We start from the raw sequence: 18,107 nt of genomic DNA on the forward strand, positions 1-18,107 counted from the left end.
AGTTCTTGCAAATGTGGTTTGGAAGAGCCATCTTCAGGTATTAATCCAGGGAGGATGAAAGTTATATGATGCTGTAAACAAAGTTTTTCTTTGGTAACCTCTACTGCTCTGTCCACTACATTTCTTTATTACCTTCTCTGACTCTTAAAGTCTTGAGGGACCAGAATTCATCCATATTTCCTTTTATGTTAATAATAACAATAATAATAATGCAATTTATAAATTAATTCAACACTAAGATTTGAGAAAATAAATACACTAACTTTTTAGTAGCATAGCACTTACCAAGTAGAGAAGCAAAGGGTTGGGATTAGGGGGAAAAAGAAAGCAGTATTTGCTACATGAGTGTTGGTTTCTTGGTTTTGGAGGTTTTGGCCAGGATCAAATGTGTTGTCTTTTGGGGATTGATATCAGCATTCCATCCAGGACTGCTTTAGATAGTTCGTATTATTTGGGTTAGAAGTCTAAAGTAATGTACATTGGGAGAATATTATTGTACTTAATTTGACAAGTTTTGCTGAGTTAGAATGCTCTAGAATTCCAGTAAATAATGCAATGAAAGTCACAGCATGGCTCCATTTAGTTGTTATTTCTAAATGATATAGAATGTGCATGTGAATCACTTAGATATGTTGCTAAAATGCATGTTTAGATTGATAAGGCCTAGGATAGGGCCTGAGATTCTGTGTTTCTAACAAGTTGCCAACTGAGGCTGTTGTTGCTGGTTCCTGGGCTCCACTTTGTCAGTAAGGACCTAGGGAAAGTTCTCGATCTTGGCTGAACATTGGAATCTCTTGATGCTATAGTTGGGATCTTGAATGCCCCCCGATGTTCATGTGTTGAAGGCTTGGTCCCCAGCCTGTGGTGCTAGTGAGAGGTGGTAGAACTTTAGGAGTAGGTGCCAATGGGAAGGAAGTTAGGTCCCTGGAGGATGGCCTTGAAGGGGATATTGGGACTCTGCCCTCCTTTTTCTCTCCTTTGCTTTCCTAGCTGCCTTGAGGGGAACAACTTTTGTTCTATCATACTCCCTGACATGATGTTCTACCTCACCCACAGACCCAAAGCAAAGGAGCCAACTAACCATGGATCGGAACCTCTGAAACTGTGAGCCCAGATAAAATTTTCCACTTTTTAAGTTGACTTATCTCAGGTGTCCCCTCCTCCGCCCCCAGTATCAGAAAGCTGATTTAACACATTTGGAAAGATTAAAACCACCTATGTCTGGGTCCCAGCCTACCCTAAAGTTTTGTATTTAATTGAGAGAAATGTGACTGGTATCAGCATTTTGTCAGCTCTCTTGAGGATCTCAGAATGCATATGATGGATTAGAGAATGAATCCATAAAGATGGAGGGGAAAAATAGCCAAAGATGATAATTATATCAATAAAACTCCACTCAGTGTTTTAATTTTGCTATCTTCCTGGAATTTTTAGAGAATATAGTGAACCAAATATGGAAATAAAAACCAATTCATCATTCCACTCATTAATAGCAAATATTAGTTCACAAATTGAACATTTAATGATATTATCTTTAGCACTTTCTGCTTTTAAAAATAATGTGGGACAGGGTGCCAGAATAGCAAATAAGACCCAAACTCTGAGGTATCATCGAGTCCTGCAGAATCAGACTCACCATTTTATTAATATATTCAGGTGATATGCACAATGCAAATAGTGCTTGGGACATACTTACACTAGAAAAGGTTTTTATGAACATTGGAATTTACACCCAAGTAAACTCAAATTGACTTGGGTGTCCTGTATTCTAGTTGAAAACACTAGGAAAGAATTAATTTAATCAAAAATAAAAATACAGTGTAGTATTATGAATTTACATAATACTTTCAATATCTTACCTATTATATTACCTCTTCTTCTTATGTCTTTAATATCCACTGATTTTTAAACCTAACCTAAAATAAGAACTGCTAATAGCCCTTAAGATATCATGCTGTTTATTAAAAATAAATAAGATACTTTTGTTCTTTGCAAGGATGGGAGACAACTCTATCACTTTTAGGGCAATAGTCAGCTTATGTTAATTTTTTTTTTACATTTTTTTCTTAAATTTATTTATTTAGAAAGTTGTCATATATTTTTAAATCCTTGAATTTATGGAGTCTAGAAGCTGTCTTGTTATAACTCAAGTGTGACAATTGGTGCTCATAAAACTATAAATTACCAGAATTGGCCTGAAAGAGAATTATCCAAAGGCTTATCTGACTATGAAAACATAGTCCCACAAGGCTAGAAATGTTATGTCTATATACCCAAATAAGAAATGCTAATCTTTTAAAAAAAATTACTTAGATTAACTAAAATGTCAAAGTGTAGCATTTGTAAAAGCAACACCCATTGTTGTAAGCTCACAAGTCACTCTGCCTCCTGCTGACTGGCTTCCAACAAACCACAGACATCTAAAAACAAGTTATGAAAGTTTAGTCACAAAAATTAATTTTCAGGTTAAGGTAAAAAACACACCATTGACATTATGAGATTTTTCTTTTAACCGTCTCCCCTTTTGGAGTCTTTGTCACACCTCTGGTACTCTATTAAGACGAGGACATTCTTATGCTGGTATTGAATACAGTGATTTGCGCTTTAAAATGGAGTGTTGAGAACTCTATTTGGAATGTGTTGCTGTATATAAGATCGAGCTTTAATAGTGTTATATTTCAATCTATAAATAACTTTTGCTTCCTATCTGACATTAAAACAATGTATGGCATTTGGCAAAAAGTAAACTGCCAAATGATTTCTTAAGTGCCCAGTTAAGGGATGTCATTGTAAATTTTTTATACTGGCTAAACCACTGTAAAAGTGTGTCTTAGGTTTACTAATCCTTCTAAATAAATGATTTATTTTGGCACTTTGAAATCATAAATGTTAATCGCATTCTGAAAAAGCGTGGCATTGTTGATTTTTATTTATAGTGAGGCAAGTTAACAGGTATATTATGTAGCGAAGCTGTATTTAATTAGTGAGAATCAGGAAGGTAAATGATAATGAAGCTCTCCCATGTGCAAACGTGATGAACCAAATGAGGAAAGAGTGTTTATTTGTAGTCCCAGTGAGTCATAGAGGCTTTGTTGTCAGAGCCCACATGACCTAACTGAAACAGAGTTCCTTCATTTGTTAAATGAAAATAGGAATATTGTCTTCGTTGAGTTCTAGTGAAGAATAAATAAGCTAATGTTTAAAGTTCCTGGCCCAGTACCAAAAGATATTTAGAAAAAAGTTAGTTTCTACCTGTTGTGGTTTGGATCTTGAATGTCCCCCAAAGTCCATGTGTTGAAGCCTTGGTCCTCAGTCTGTGGTACTGTTGGGAGGTGATGGAACCTTTAAGAGGTGGGGCCTAGTTAGAGGAAGTGAGGTCATTGTGGGTGTGTCTTTAAGACAATATAAGAACCCTGACCCCCTTCTCTTTGTTTCCTGTCTGTGATGAGGTGAGCATCTTTGCTCCACTGTTTGCTCCTTGCCATGGTGTCCTGCCTCACTACAGTCACAAGAGCAACAGAACCACCTGACCATAGACTGAAATCATGAGCCAGAATAAATATCTCCTTATCAGTTGTTTGTCTGGTAATTTGTCACAGTAATGGAAAACTGACTAACATATCACCTCCACCACTCTGATTCCTTAACTCCCTCAAATCCACACCCACCATTCTCCTTCCTTAGTAGAGTTTCAAGAAATATATGTGGGAAAAGAGGAACAATTAACTGTTAATTAGCCAGATTTAAGCTCAATTGTGATTTTGTTATATTTAAGCAAAGTCCCATGAAAGAAATAATTGCCAAATAAATAAATAAGAACACCCATCTCTAAAACTGTGGACAGAGGGTTTGTTCTTGGGACAAACCAGGCATTTTATTCTGTGGAGATTATTGAATTGTTCTTGGCTGAAATATTTTTCTACTTTGACAAAAGTTACTAATTGTTTTGCATTGCCTTCTTTCTTTGTATTGTAGTCCTTTCAGCTGTGTTCTGAGGTGCTGAAAAGGTTGGGAGTGCTCTGAGGATTAACACCCATGGGAGATGGGAATAAAGGCCCCAGGACCAGGTAGAGGGCAGAATTGGGCTGAGATGTAACCACAATCAGTCAATACTGTGGGGGCAGGTGCTTTAGGGCTGCCTGGTCTTTCCGAGAGGCAAGACTTCTAGACCTCTTTGCCTCTACTTCCCCACATCCTTCTTAGAACAGTCCTTAGATGCTGCCATCCTTCCAAGAGAGACATACCACCAGGTAAGGCAAGAATCCTGCTCATGTTGGGGAAAGTTCTAGGGAGTAATCACTTGCATTTATCAGCAGTCAGCACTCCTGGCAACTAAATGAGTGTCTCATTCTGGAGGGGAATCCAGGTGGCATAACACAATCAGTATTGCCAGAGGTTAGTTTTGTTTACTAGCATTTCAGGGTCACAGGCTCAATCGAATACCAGTCTCTGGGTGTTGTCATTTTCAGAGATGTCTTGGGGAAATGCTGAACTTCAGAATCTCTGGGTGTACTTGGGGATGTGTTATTTTGAGAATGGGCCCCATGAATGCATTTTCTGAACTGACATTAGTAAAATTCTATGATGTGAAGTCTTAGCTGAACTTTGCAGGACGAACTTTTGGTGCTATTTTTAAGGGATCTCTCTCATGCATCTCTCCAAGGGCATCTTTCTGGATGCATCTTTTTATTAGCTGATTATCTGTCAAAATTTAGGATAGGCCTTTAGGGCTTGGGATCCTGCATGAAGGTATTTTATGTTAATTGATTCAAAGGGGGCTAAATGGATGAGACCATGAAAAATATAAAGATAACTTTATCCGGTATCTAAAGATTTTCAGTGTATTTAGATACCAATGGATTCTTGCTGTGGTTGTATTCAGAGGGATAAATGATGTGTGTGCCTCTGTATCCCCTTATTTGGCCTGGTATAGAATTTCAAACAGCATATGATCTTTATTTGAAACCAGGAAAAAAGTGAGAGCGATTTTTATTTGTGTCAGATTTTAGATGTCTTAATATTCTTTCCCGTCTAATTTTGCAGAAAGTGATAATAGAGTTCTTGTCAAATTAGAGGCTGCAGACTTTTAACCTATGTGGTGAAAAAACATTAGTTATTATTATCATAAAAATAATTCAAATAAAAATTTAGTTATAATGCCATTATGTTGAAGGGTGCATTCCAAGTATATAATTTTGCTCATTATGAATATTTAAAATGCAGATGAGCATGGCAGCAACTCCAGAGGCCACGGCAGGAGGATTGCAAGTTCAAGGCTAGCCTCAGCAACTTAGTGAGACCCTGTCTCATAACAAAAAATGAAAAGGACTGGGGATGTAGCTCAGTGGTAGAACACCCCTTGAGTTCAATCCCTAGTACTTAAATAAATAAAATATATGAATAATCTTTTTCTGCTTAAATGGAAGTGAAATACCAATTGTTAATTGGAAAAATCAGTATGAGAATGATGTCCATAAACATTTAGGTGTCTCTTCTACTATGGAATGCAAATTATTTATTAAAATACTATAACCAGCCACATTTTTTTTTAAACCTGTGAGACAGAGACCAAATTCAGTAGTAACAAGAGTGAGGGATAAAAGTGAGGTAAAAAAGAAGAAAGTAAAAAATACATGGTGCCCAATTTTATGGGAAAAGGTGAGACTTCTGATCTGTGATGAACCAGTAGTTGAATTTGTTTGATGTGTCTCCTGAAAAATCACTTGGTTGAGTGGAATTACTAAATGGGAAAATGATGCTGGATCACTTCTTAGAAATTTCAGACCTTTATTGAAAACTCATGACAATTTCAATTTCTTTCCTCATTAGATTTTCCCATATGGTGGTAGACAGAGCACAGTTTTTCAATAGTTCAAGTTTATGCATGGAATACCAAAGCAGGTACATTTTGGGTGTGAAAGGGCATTCTCAGCCAAATTAATGAAATGAAAATGAACGAGAAAACAAAGGGCATAACTGGAGAGGAGTTAACATTGCTTTTAGCAGTACTGTCAAACTGGGTCACAGATAATTAGATTAATTTGACTACCCTATGGTTTCATTTGGAGAAATGTAATGTGGCAACTCTTTTGCTCTTGGATATCTATAACATACAAGAAAATGGAAACACTCAGCCTTCCAAAATGGAAGAGCTATTATGTCTTGCTGAATCAGAGGCAGACACTGATGGAGTATCAACACCTGATGCTACTCTGGTAAAGCAGTCCTTGGTACTGCAAGCAAAAGTCACAGAAGATTGGCTCATGTTTTGCCTTCTAAGCTTGTTACCAGTTGGTTTCCTTTAATTGGCAATCATGTCCATTTTCCAGAAATTGGCTATTTCCTACCTGCTGGATGTAGCAGTGATTTACTGGCATGAATGTGCTCAGGATCACACCAGCCAGAGAGTTATTTCAAACCCTCATTCTTCTTAGAACAATTACTAACCATGAGTGTCTGAATATGCATATTATAGAAGAAATATAGAGCCTAGAACCTGAGAGGCTTTTCTGAATGGGCCCTCGTGTATAAGTATTACTAAGTATAATTTAAAGATGGTATAAAAAGAATAAATAGAATAGTGCAGTGCTTAGTTTAGGTATTGTACCTAATACATGATTAACTTATAAACCCACATCTTAATGCTGCTTTGAGTAGATTGCTTTCATGTGTGGAGCATAACCACTTAAGCATGCACTTTTGCTTAACTTCTTAAGAAATCAGTTAGACTATTTTATTAGTTATTTCAAATCATAGTGGCCTCTTTTTTGAAAGAAAAAAACATTCCAGCACTTAACTCTGCTTTTCTGAACTCGCAGGCATTTATGGTTATCTAATTACTTTAACCACATGTTTCCTGAATGTGGTTGTCCACCAGTAGTTTTAACCACAAATGCAGAGCTCTAATTTCTGCTCTTTTATAGATTTTTCTGAATTAGGTCCACTGCTATTATCAGGGGAGAGTTAATGTAAATCTAGAGTAAATATTTTAAAAAATATATGAAGAGGGTATTTTAAATACAAAGGAAAATAAATTTAACATCCTTCTGAAACATGTCTAGTAAGGATTTTCAGTTTTTAAGACTTTCTATTTAATTACTTTGCATTGAAGCCAGCTGGTTTGCTAACTTTCATGACCTTATATTCCCTGAATGTTCTCATAAATCAAAGGAAGAATATGCTCAATTCTAACATTAGTTCTGGAGAAAATTCCATATTTGAAAACAAAAGAAAGAAAGGTAGAATCGAGGTTGCCTTGGGAATTTTGAGGTCCTTGGTAAGGTTAATTGGGAGGGCATAAATTCCTTTATCCTCAGATTTTTCTTTTCCTTTCTCTTCTCTCCCCCTAAGCATTTTTGCCTTCTAACCCATTAATTTCTCTTGCAGCTTGAGCCTTCACACTTCAACATTGAACCTGGAGATATAGATATATTCTAACAGGTATGGAGAGGCCTTGATGATCTCTGAAAATTCCTTTAAGTGCTTTATTTTAAATTCCAATGATTTCATAGAAATTCAAGGGTGAATGGCCCCCTGAGTTCATTAGGCTAGGCTTCTCCATGTACGAATACCCTCTACCCTTTAGGAGTCGGCTTTACAGGCCAGTCCTGGGGGACCCATTCCCACTCTAAATTTCATGAGCAACTGTAGACCATCTCAGTGATGAAGTGGAGAGAAGGGGTGCACATTAGATTAGAGGATTTTTTTAGATAACTTTTAATTTTCCATTATGATGTAGGTTTTTAAATGCATAAATCATTGCTTTGGCGAGTCACTCTTTCTAAATAGATGGTGTTAAATATCTAGGTATGGGGGTGATTCTGGTGGATAAGAATTGAACCCAGTCAGAATCCATTGAGATCAAGAAATTCAATGATCATTAATTGAGGACTTCTAAGGAACTGCAAGTTCTAATGCCACAGAGGACCAAGGCCAATGGCAAACCTATTAGTTGCACCTTACATAGGGCTATGGGGATAGTGTGGGGCCTGAAACACTAACCTTGTGCTGTCCAACTGGAAGGTGTGTGGGCTGCTTTGTTTGCAAACCCTTAAGATTGCATGATAGATTCTAGACCTTGTGTGAGATTCACAAGTAAATACCTAAGACTCCTGATCTCACTAAGGTACAAAATTAATACAAATTGTTATTCTAATGGCACCTATCATTTACTGAGTGCTAGCAAGGTCCCAGACACCCTAGCATCTTTAATCCTTATACTGATCCTCTGCAGTGGTCATATTCAACTCTATATCAAACATGGGAATATGGAGGGACATATAATTTCTGTAATAACTATTGGAGCCCAGGTTACAATTCAAGTCTGATGACCAACTAACTTCTAAAATCTATGTTCTTTAACCACTAGTCAGGTATATTTTGGCTTATCTTACCTGAGTTGTTTATGTATATCTGTGTTTTTAAAAAGATTGAGGATTTTGTGGTCAAATAGTAGAAAACAAGTAGGTTTGCACTATAAAAGTCAAACCCTACATTTTACTTATTGCGGGACTTTTTCAAAGACTTTAATATTGTGCCCTGTGAAGCTTCAAAAATGGATATGTTTTTCAGTGTTTCTCAAGCTATTGTGAGTTTCACAAATTACCCCAAGTGCTTGTGATCTAAGAAACTTTGAGAAACTCTCATCTGTAATATTCAGCTTCCTGGTGACATGTGTGGTTGTGAAGGAGCACTGTTGCGTATGCACATAATACATAATAATTTTGCAATCAGAGTGTGTCAAAGGAAAGATAGTATTTGTGACTGGGCCTTTAAAAGAGGATAGTATTTCACAGATGATGAGATTCACACAGATGATGTTGGGGGTTAGAGAAAACTCCAGGAGAAATTATTTCACAGAGCAACAACATAGACAAGTGCACAAGGGTCAGCATGGTGAATGTAGGATTGGGAGGTGATTGTATTTTGATGCATTCGATGTGTTAACTTACTGTTAATATTTTAGAATATTGGTCCTAGTTCCCCAATTTGTGAAGATCACTTTAAAGAAGATTTCAAATCAGATGCCAGAGATGTCATCTTGGCTCATGTTAAGATGATCAACTTATTGAACAAATACTGACTTTCTATTGTATTCCAGGTTCTGTTTTGGGTTCTGAGGCTACAGCTGTGAATAAGCTGTACAAGGTTCCTGTTCTCAGAAAACTCAGACAAGCAACACAAACATAAGCAATACCAACCAGGAAAATGTCAGGTACAGAATGTTAAAATAGGCTAAAGTGATGAAGAGTGCCCTTTTGGCCATTTTAGAATAACAAGGCATTTGAAGATTGTGGTGAAAACATTAGGATGAAGGAACAGCTGGAGCCAGATCCCTGAGGGAGAGGCAAACCCGAGGTTATGGAGGGACACAGAGGAGGCTCATGTGGTTGGAGTCCTGGCAAGCAGGAGACTGGTAAGGAGGGCTCAGAGAAGTTGAAAAGAACCAGAATACAGTAAGGGACTGGAATTCTTTTCCTGAATGCTATGGTTAGGTTTTGGAGGTTTGTGTGTTGGATCCCCTCTCCAGCTGCTTTGTGGATCATTAATTAAAAGGGAAAGAGCAGAAGCAGAAGGGCCAGTTAGAGTGACTACAGAAGTTTGAAAGTCTGACTTTTGATGAACAGTGGTGGTTGTGCTGGTGAGAAATGGACAGTTAATCAAACAGAATGTGCTAATGAAATGTGTATGGAAGTAGAGGAAAGGAGATTGGGTGCCATTTGGTGGTGGTTCCTGAGCTTGAAGATTGAGGGAGGTACAGGTTTGGGTGGAAAATCCAGATTTGGGGGGGGGGGCACATGAAGTTGGGAATGGCTATTAGACATGCAGGTGGAGAGCTGAGAAAGCAATTGGACAGGGGTGTCTTGAACTTGGGAGAGGGGGCTGAGCTGATAGTACTGGGACAAATTATTCCACATGATTTTATTAGTAGATTTGAGAGGGTTCACCTGTTGTTAAAATACGTTTCAGAAATGCAAGATAAAAAGTAAATAAAAGTTAATAATGAAAAGTGAAAAGTGAATGTAGTATAGAGTGTGGAAGTGCAACGTGGATTTGGGGCATAACCAGTTTTCTCTTGTCATTTACTAAGTGCTGGTGGAGAAGCAGGGAAGTTTAAAGTTTTAGTATTTTAAGCCTAATAGTTCAAATACCCTTCTTCCCATCACCTTCCTGATCAAGGTGTCCAGGCGGGGCCTGACTGCTCATTATCAGAAAGGCTCCTTATTGCCTCCCAGGACAACTGATTTCAGATTTATTACAAGCTCTTTCTTGACTTCATTAGAAATTTTCCAGAGGTAGTTTGCTCTTCATTTTTACCAAATACTACAGATATTCAGAACAAAAGTCCATTCCTCATTCTTTATAATAATCACTCACATTTTGAGATAGTTATAGTGTCTTTTATATTTTCTACATGAGCATAGCTAGAACTTTTATTTGCTACTCATATGACATGACATTAAACTCTCTGTGCATTCTGTTTCCAGAACATTCCTTTGCTTCCTCCTCCAAGTATGGCACTGTGTGTGTGTGTGTGTGGGGGGGGGGGGGGTTAGTGGGCATGGTACACAAGGCACTGTACTATGGAGCTACATTCCCAGCATTTTCTATATTTTGAGACAGGGTCCTACCAAATTCTGAAGTTGGCCTGACACTTGCAATCCTCTTGCATCAATCCCCTGAGTCACTGGGATTGTAGATGTGTCCCACCATCATTGGCCAAGTAGCAGGCCTCTGCAGCTGAGAAAGCCCAGTTAGTTCTAGCAGCTAATCACAGCAGGGAATGCCTGCTGGCGTCAGCTCCAAGGGTCACCAGCAAAGCCCGGGTCTTCTCCACTACCATTGAGAGGCATCTGCAGCTCTCAGGGTTGCAGCTCAAAATGGGGGTCGTGCATTCCAATGTTGCGACAGACCCCAGCATCTCGCTGCCAACTTCTTTCTGGGTTCTTGTCTCACAAATCTGAAGAATGAAATTCACTGGGCAACAGAAGGCAAGATTGAAAGGAGTAGAACTTTTTCGAATGCAAAGAATAGAAACAGAATCCTCACAGGTGTAAGAGGGGACCCCAATAGGTGTTGCTACTTGCGTGTACTAGTCTATGGCTTTATATAGCACTCAAAAATTTATATAGCCCTCAGGCCAATGCTATTGGTCCAAATTTATGCTAATTGGGGTTTGGAAAAGTACCGTGACTATTGGTTAGTCTTGCAATCCCATTCAAGGCTGTACTACTTCAGTTTTCCAGCTTCTCTGGGTAAAGTGGGAGGTTGAAGTCTTCAGAACGTGGATGCGGGGGCAGGGTTTGGTGCTATGTGGAGCCAGTGTCTGCACTGGGCCTGAGTTGAGCTGCTTTGGCCCTGGCTTGACACCTCAGAACTGCACTGACATGGCAGGTTTCACACAGCCACAGCCTGTATTCTTTACCTGTGCTCCATGCCACCTGGGCCACCACTTTGCCACTCCAGGACAAGGGCGTGGCTTCAGTATTACTATTGGTATGTTTGAAACAATTAATGAACCAATGTTTGTGCACAACTGTTAACCAAATATTATATTTGTTCTCATTTCTTTAGCCCTCTCCCATGTGCTTTTTCTCATCCAGGATCCCACTTGGGTTACCATATTGCATTTAGTTGTCATGTCTCATTAGTCTCATCCAGATTGTGGTAGTTTCTCGGGTTTTCCTAGTTCTCCATGACTTTGGCAGTTAGGTATTTTGAAGAATGTCCTTGGCTCATGTTTTTCTTGTGATTGGATCAGGGTTTGGGGGAGGAAGATCACAAAGGTGAAATTCCATTCTCATCCAGTTATAATTTACAGGGCTCTCACCTGATGACACATTATTGATGACACTAATCTTCATCACCTGGCCAGGTTTCTCCACATGAAGCTACTTTCCTTTGGAAGAGCAGTTCAGGCTTCAGAGGTGTGGAATTAACTGCACCTGCTTGAAGGGGGAATATCTACACCAATTATTTAGATCCTATACAGAAATTGTCTCTTCTGCCCCATTTATTTTTCTCCCAGTTATTTATTTATATAAGTATGGACTCATGGGTATTTATTTGATACTTCAGATTATAATCCAATAGTATGATATTGTTCACAGTACCCACTTTGGCCAAGGGGGGGCTATTTCAGGTCAGCTCTGCGCCTCTTTGACATTCCCCTGTCATTAAATTTTATCCTGTGCTTTTGAATCTGTGATGCAACTAACTCATAAATCTTTCACCTTAACACTGTGCTTGTTTTGTAAAAAATAGGACTTATGTTTACCCTTATTACATTTCTTCTCTTCTGAGTCTCCATAACTGGCATCTCTTACATAGACAGTGATCACCGCTTACCTGGTGTCTGAGCTTCCATTCTAACCACCTGCCTTGTAGTCAGTTTCTGTATTCCTGCCCAAGTATCTTCCTATACAGATCAATTATGCCATTCTTCCCTGTATTAGTGCATAAAGCACCACATGATCTGACTCTTGCTTACCTCTCTGATCTCATCTCTTAGGCTTTATATTCCCTGATTGGTATATTTTAATTATATGGTTTTTATTCCTTGGAAGCACCAAGCTTCTCACATGGGTCCTTTCTGACATTGGGCTTCTCTGATAGGAGAGTTCTTCCTTTATACCTTCAAATAGCTGTTTTTTTTTTTTTTTATGTTCAGATCTTTGCTCAAATGACACTTTGTTGAAGAAGCCTTTTCTTTCCAGCCAATCAAGAGTAGGCTAAGTCTTTTCTATCAAATCACCATGTCTTATTTTCTCTATAGCTGTTATCCTGTGAGACATTAATAATTTGTTAATTATTTGTTTCCCTGCTTCTCTCCCCATTAGGACATCCCATTTCGCTTGTTCATAGATGTATCTGCTATAAACAAGTACCTTTATCAATTGCTGGAACATAGGACATGCTCAATAAATATTTATTACATGTTGGTTGCTATAGGCCCAGTGATATCTTCTAAGTAACACTTTTCTCTGGGGATTCTATAATCTGTTGGCCCTCATGTTGTGATACCTTTGTGAATTCATGTTATTGTCTTTTTCAGGAATACATTGTGTAGTAATTTTTCAGACAGTGTGTTCTGCCTGCTGGGGTAAATTTCTTTCCTAGAAAATAAAGCCAACCCTAGTACCATCAGCACTTGCTTATATCCTGTAAATAAGTCCAGTGCCTTCCCTGTATCCCCTGTCATTGCCAATCACCAGGTTATACTCTGGAATGCTGAGCTAAAGGCAGAACTTAAGACACCAAATTTTTCCTTCAGACTACTATCATTTAAGGTAGAAGATCTCTCTTGATATGGTTGTTCAACATTTTATACCCTCATCTATTTATATTTTTATCAAGCCTATATTCTGTCTAGATCACAAGAAGATCAGTCTGATGTCAATATCTTAAAGCACAGAAATAGTGTATTTGATATATTTCTTGCATTGGTTTAATGTATTCTCACTCCTTATGATCTCTATTTTCTGGTCTTAGTGTTCAAAAGTCATCTCTTTAATCATACATTATAGAGTATTTCTTTGGATCTATATGACATGTAATAGTCTTGTCACAAAATTTACATTTTCCCCTTTTACCACCATTTTTACACTCTTTGGACTCATACATAACTACATAATTAAAAAGCAAGTGAGCTTTTCAAGCAGACATGATATTTTAACTTGTCAAGGAGCATGCAATTAGATATGTGTGATAGTGTGCAGATTTGACCATCATATAGCTTACGTGAGCCACACAGCACTTTATAGTCACCATAAAATCACTAATTGACTACTCTTCAATTATTGGTTTAACATTTTAACTAACTTACAAAATAAGCACTTCATAAGTATATTTGTGACTTGCTTCAAGTTATGTGAATTTCCTTAGAAACTAGCATTAGTCCATGATTCTACCAATTCCAGTAGAATCCGTTACTCTGCTTCTGTCTCAGTTCTTTCAGACAGTTCAAAACCTTTCATTTGCTGTCTTGTTGTTTGGGTCAACTTTTTTTGGAAACATATACTGCATTTCCAATAATTGCATCTCTGAGTTTTGTATGTCCTTGGGAACACTACCTGTCAGGGATGTGGGGTGCAGGATGGGCAGATGGAGAGGTTCAATTGAAATACAGTTACAGTACAGGCCTCAGACAATCCTACTGGGAATTCTGGTCTTGGGATGGCCCTGACTAGGTGTCCTGGATCAAGGTGGGGGTTGTCCTTTGTATCTCCCCATTTAATGGTCATTAGATATTTGCTGTTCCCAGGGTGTAGTGTAGCCTTGGACAAGGCAGTTCGCTATAGCCCAGCCAGTGCCTAGGGAGGGGCTCAGTTGTGAGCTATTATCAGAGGGGTGTTGCTGGCAGCTGGGGGCAGTGAGTGCTTTATTACCGTGGAGAGCACATGACAGCATCTCCTACAGATGAATTCAATCAGAGTTCAGGTTCCATTCTTAACTTCCTACTAATGATGAGTGTCTTTGCATTCACCAGAGTGTCATTACACCCACTTTCTTGCCCAAGGTCCTGCATCTACCCTGACTATCTACTTATGGGATCGCACACACATCCAGGGCTGACACCTACCCGAGTGCTTAATAGTTTCTTCTATTCAGACATTTAAGTGTACCTGTAAGTATCTTTTTTTTTTTATTGGTTGTTCAAAACATTACAAAGCTCTTGACATATCATATTTCATACTTTAGATTCAAGTGGGTTATGAACTCCCATTTTTACCCCGAATACAGATTGCAGAATCACATCGGTTACACATCCACAGTTTTACAGAATTCCATATTAGTAACTGTTGTATTCTACCTTTCCTATCCTCTACTATCCCCCCTCCCCTCCTCTCCCATCTTTTCTCTCTATCCCATCTGCTGTAATTTAATTCTCTCCCTTGTTTTTTTTTCCCTTTCCCCTCACAATCTCTTATATGTAATTTTGTATAACAATGAGGGTCTCCTTCCGTTTCCATGCAATTTCCCTTTTCTCTCCCTCTCCCTCCCACCTCATGTCTCTGTTCAGTGTTAATCTTTTCCTCCTGCTCTTCCTCCCTGCTCTGTTCTTAGTTGCTCTCATTGTATCAAAAAAGACATTTGGCATTTGTTCTTTAGGGATTGGCTAGCTTCAGTTAGCATAATCTGCTCTAGTGCCATCAATTTCCCTGCAAATTCCATGATTTTGTCATTTTTTAGTGCTGCGTAATACTCCATGGTGTATAAATGCCACATTTTTTTTATCCATTCATCTATTGAAGGGCATCTGGGTTGGTTCCACAGTCTAGCTATTGTGAATTGTGCTGCTATGAACATGGATGTGGCAGTATCCCTGTAGTATGCTCTTTTAAGGTCTTCAGGGAATAGTCCAAGAAGGGGAATAGCTGGGTCAAATGGTGGTTCCATTCCCAGCTTTCCCAGGAATCTCCATACTTCTTTCCAAATTGGCCGCACCAATTTGCAGTCCCACCAGCAATGTACAAGAGTACCCTTTTCCCCACATCCTCGCCAGCACTTGTTGTTGTTTGACTTCATAATGGCTGCCAATCTTACTGGAGTGAGGTGGTATCTTAGGGTGGTTTTGATTTGCATTTCTCTGACTGCTAGAGATGGTGAGCATTTTTTCATGTACTTGTTGATTGATTGTATGTCCTCCTCTGAGAAGTGTCTGTTCAGGTCTTTGGCCCATTTGTTGATTGGGTTATTTGTTATCTTATTGTCTAATTTTTTGAGTTCTTTGTATACTCTGGATATTAGGGCTCTGTCTGAAGTGTGAGGAGTAAAAATTTGTTCCCAGGGTGTAGGCTCCCTATTTACCTCTCTTATTGTTTCTCTTGTTGAGAAAAAACTTTTTAGTTTGAGTAAGTCCCATTTGTTGATTCTAGTTATTAACTCTTGTGCTATGGGCGTCCTATTAAGGAATTTGGAGCCCAACCCGACAATATGTAGATCGGAGCCAACTTTTTCTTCTATCAGGCGCAGAGTCTCTGATTTGATATCAAGCTCTTTGATCCATTTTGAGTTAACTTTTGTGCATGGCGAGAGAAGGGGATTCAGTTTCATTTTGTTGCATATGGATTTCCAGTTTTCCCAGCACCATTTGTTGAAGATGCTCTCCTTCCTCCATTGCATGCTTTTAGCCCCTTTATCAAATATAAGAAAGTTGTAGTTTTGTGGATTGGTTTCTGTGTCCTCTTTTCTGTACCATTGGTCCACCCGCCTGTTTTGGCACCAGTACAATGCTGTTTTTGTTACTATTGCTCTGTAATATAGTTTGAAATCTGGTATTGCTATACCGCCTGACTCACACTTCCTGCTTAGAATTGTTTTTGCTATTCTGGGTCTTTTGTTTTTCCATATGAATTTCATGATTGCTTTATCTATTTCTACAAGAAATGCCCTTGGGATTTTGATTGGCATTGCATTAAACCTATAGAGAACTTTGGGTAATATCGCCATTTTGATGATGTTAGTTCTGCCTATCCATGAACAGGGTGTATTTTTCCATCTTCTAAGGTCTTCTTCTATTTCTCTCTTTGGGGTTCTGTAGTTTTCATTATATAAATCTTTCACCTCTTTTGTTAGGTTAATTCCCAAGTATTTTATTTTTTTTGAGGATATTGTGAATGGGGTGGTTGTCCTCATTTCCATTTCAGAAGATTTGTCACTGATATACAGGAATGCCTTTGATTTATGTGTGTTGATTTTAATATCCTGCCACTTTGCTGAATTCATTTATTAGCTCTAGTAGTTTCTTTGTAGACCCTTTTGGGTCTGTTAGATATAGTATCATATCAACTGCAAATAGTGATAATTTAAGTTCTTCTTTTCCTATTTTTATGCCTTTAATTTCTTTTGTCTGTCTAATTGCTCTGGCTAGTATTTCGAGAACTAAATTGAATAGAAGTGGTGAGAGAGGGCATCCCTGTCTTGTTCCAGTTTTTAGAGGGAATGCCTTCAGTTTTTCTCCATTCAGGATGATGCTAGCCTGAGGCTTAGCATATATAGCTTTTACAATGCTGAGGTAAGTTCCTGTTATCCCTAGTTTTTCTAGAGTTTTGAACATAAAGGGATGCTATACTTTGTCGAATGCTTTTTCTGCATCTATCGAGATGATCATATGTTTCTTATCTTTAAGTCTATTGATGTGGTGAATAACATTTATTGATTTCTGTATATTGAACCAGCCTTGTATCCCAGGGATGAATCCTACTTGATCATGGTGCACAATTTTTTTGATATGCTTTTGTATCCGATTTGCCAGGATTTTATTGAGGATTTTTGCATCTAAGTTCATTAGAGATATTGGTCTGTAGTTTTCTTTCTTTGAAGTGTCTTTGTCTGGTTTCGGGATCAGGGTGATGTTGGCCTCATAGAATGAATTTGGAAGAGCTCCTCCTTTTTCTATTTCTTGAAATAACTTGAAAAGTATTGATATTAATTCTTCTTTGAAGGTTTTGTAAAACTTCGCTGTATATCCATCCGGTCCAGGGCTTTTCTTGGTTGGTAGTCTTTTGATGGCTTCTTCTATTTCCTCCTTTGTTATTGGTCTGTTTAAATTGTGTGTATCTTCCTGACTCAATCTGGGCAAATCATATGACTTAAGAAATTTATCAATATCTTCACTATCTTCTATTTTATTGGAATATAGGGTTTCAAAATAATTTCTAATTATCTTCTGTATTTCTGTAGTGTCCTTTGTGATATTGCCTTTTTCATCCCGTATGTTAGTAATTTGAGTTCTCTCTCTTCTTCTCTTCGTTAGCATGGCTAAGGGTCTGTTGATCTTATTTATTTTTTCAAAGAACCAACTTTTAGTTTTATCAATTTTTTCAATGTTTTTTTTTTGTTTCGATTTCATTGATTTCTGCTCTGATTTTAATTATTTCTTGCCTTCTACTACCTTTGCTGTTGTTTTGCTCTTCCTCTTCTAGGGTTTTGAGATGAAGTGTGAATTCATTTATTTGTTGGTTTTTTCTTTTTTTTGTAAGTATCTTAACTAAGGCCTTAACAATAAGGTTTTGCAGATCCCCATTCTTCCTTCAAAATAGAATGATTCCCTCATCTTTCATCCTGTAAGAATGTGGGGAAGGATTTAGAATTAAAGTATAAAA

General features: G+C 38.1%; 1 protein-coding gene across 15 annotated transcripts in view; it reads left to right on the forward strand.

The window, feature by feature from the left end:
- The window catches only part of Sox5 (SRY-box transcription factor 5), a 960,217-nt gene that overhangs the window by 94,578 nt on the left and 847,532 nt on the right, over positions 1-18,107 (forward strand). Inside the window, exon 1 of one of the 15 annotated variants that reach the window (XM_071610081.1) lies at positions 7,403-7,440. The exons of the other annotated variants lie outside the window; for them this stretch is intronic. The gene's annotated coding sequence lies outside the window, so the exon portion shown is untranslated. Of the gene's footprint in view, positions 1-7,402; positions 7,441-18,107 lie in introns of those variants that run through there. 15 annotated transcript variants of the gene reach the window in all.

This window comes from Marmota flaviventris, chromosome 3, assembly GCF_047511675.1.
Source record: "Marmota flaviventris isolate mMarFla1 chromosome 3, mMarFla1.hap1, whole genome shotgun sequence".
NCBI lineage: Eukaryota > Metazoa > Chordata > Mammalia > Rodentia > Sciuridae > Marmota > Marmota flaviventris.